Below are 2,346 nucleotides of genomic sequence, written 5' to 3'. Positions count from 1 at the left end.
GATATATGATATATAATATATAATTGACACCTAATAGGCAGGACATTGTACTTGTGTTTTTAGACGTCATCAAGTCGAGTATGCTTCATAGTGACCCTACATAGTGATCTGAATACTGTTTTCTCCCGAGTCATCCTCACAATCTCTGACACAAGCCCATTGCTAATACCATATCAACCCACCTAGTTGAGATTCTTCCTGTCTTCTGTCATCCCTCCATCTTTCCAAGTATATCCCTCTCAACACACAACCATTTAGCTTCTTAAACAACTATAAGAATATCCCTCTCGTTACACAACAGTCTAGTTAGAAAACTTACATACTCAACCACCCTGGCTATTCTGTATTGCTATGTGGCATTATGCCACGGAAGCGTGATTGTTCTTGTTGTTATTGTGTACTATTGAGTCAGAACTTACCTATAGCTGATCGTCCAGTGGGTTTTCAGGGACTGTAAGTTGCAGGGGCAGAGATTGTCCATCCTTCTCTCACAGAAAACCTGATGGATTAGAACCGCTAGCCTTCAGAGTTGCAGCACAGCTTCTTACCACTAGGTCACCATTTAGTTGGACTGTGAGGAACCGAAAAGGTCTTACTCAAGGGAATATATTTAATCTGAACCTTTAAAGAAGAGTAAGAATACTTTAAGTGGAGGACATTATAGATGTCACCTGAAATCTTTAAATGTATCATGCTCCTACAATCTCCAGCAGGAAAGCGGTAGTGGCTGAGAAGCTGGGGCCAGCTGAGTGAGAAGCGTGGATCCTACGTAAGGATTTTAATCTTTATCCTATACTCCAAAGCACCCTGCAGGTTTTCAGCAAGTGAGCAACAGCTTCAAGTTACTATTTGAGTAAGAAAACTGGTAGCAGTGATTAAAGTAAAGAAGTCAAATCAGAGAAACTTATCAAGAAGAATTTCAAAGACAGGATATGAACCAGGGTTTTGAGAGGCAAGGATGTATTTTGGACACATTCCTTCTACAGCACAGTGCAAAAAGACATCCTCCAGGCACGTTTCTTTTTTAACCCTTTAACCTTTCAACTCCTAACAGTTTCCAGCCTTCACGCACAGTTAAGCTGACTGAGAGTTAAACACACAAATCTCTGCCTTCATTTGAATCTCTTTTTATTTCCAGAAACGAAGAATGGCAGATAATAATATCTCATCAGCTCAATCCTCAAAACACCAGCTGGTGGCCTCTTGAGGGTGACCTGGAACAAGCTACAGGGAGCGTGGATGACTGTGTTTGCTGTTGATTAAGTCTAAACTCCAGGTTGTTGAGCTGTGAGAGCCAGCTGGAATGCTGTTACAACTTCCAGCAGACACCCTGTGTCCATCTTCATTTGCACTGAAAGGCAAAGACTCACACCTTTCATCACAATAATGAGCAAATATGTCTGCAGTAATAAAACCTCCAATTCATTTTATAGTGGCATCTTTTCCTAGTCACTCCCTATCACTTCTTCATCCTGTCTTTCTTTGATGTCAAGAAAGGCTAGGTGACATGAATACCTCCTGTACTGAGGATATTTTCTGATTCAGGTTCTGAATTTATTTTCTGAATATACCACTACAAAAACTCAGGGCATTTTAGGGCAAGGAGTGAGGTGCTCTCCAAGCCACACTGTGAATTCTAGTGGCACATCTCAAAGTCTTTCTAAGTTACCCCTATTCCTTGGATTCTGGGGTCTCCCTCTGGTGGAAGTGAGCACTGTGTGATAAAGGAATTAATCCCTGCTCTTATTTTCATATTCCCCAGGAACTAACCATGCTTCTTTAGTACTAGTTTCATTGAGATGTAATTCATGTACCATAAAATGCACTCTTGAAAAATGTAGAACTCTGTGCTTTTTAGTGTATTTACAGAAATGTTCAACCATCTCTAAAATAGAATCTTAAAACATGTTCATCTTTCCAAAAAGAAACTCTCTAGACTACAGCAGTAATTCCCCATTTCCTGTTCCTCCCAGTCCCTTGCAATCACTAATCTGCTTTCTGTCTCTTTAGATTTACCTGTCCTGAACATGTCTTAGAAATGGAATTATACTATGAGCAGCCTTTTACGTCTGGCTGCTTTCACTTAACTTAATGTTTGCAAGGTTCATCTCCATAGCACACAATCAGTAATTCTGTCCTTTCATTGCCAAACAAAATCTCATTGTAAAGATAGACTACATTTTATTTATTCATTCATCACTTGACTGGACATTCGGTTGTTTCCCCTTTTTTGTTATTATAGTAAAGCTGCTGTGAACACTCATGTGCAAGCTTCCTGTCAACATAGATTTTCTTTTCTCTTTGGCATATGCCTTAGAATGTACTTACTGGGTCCTATTAATACTA

This window comes from Elephantulus edwardii, unplaced genomic scaffold (assembly GCF_000299155.1).
Source record: "Elephantulus edwardii isolate Elephantulus edwardi_28Jun2011 unplaced genomic scaffold, EleEdw1.0 scaffold00334, whole genome shotgun sequence".
Taxonomy (NCBI): domain Eukaryota; kingdom Metazoa; phylum Chordata; class Mammalia; order Macroscelidea; family Macroscelididae; genus Elephantulus; species Elephantulus edwardii.
Note: the sequence above shows the minus strand (reverse complement) of the source record.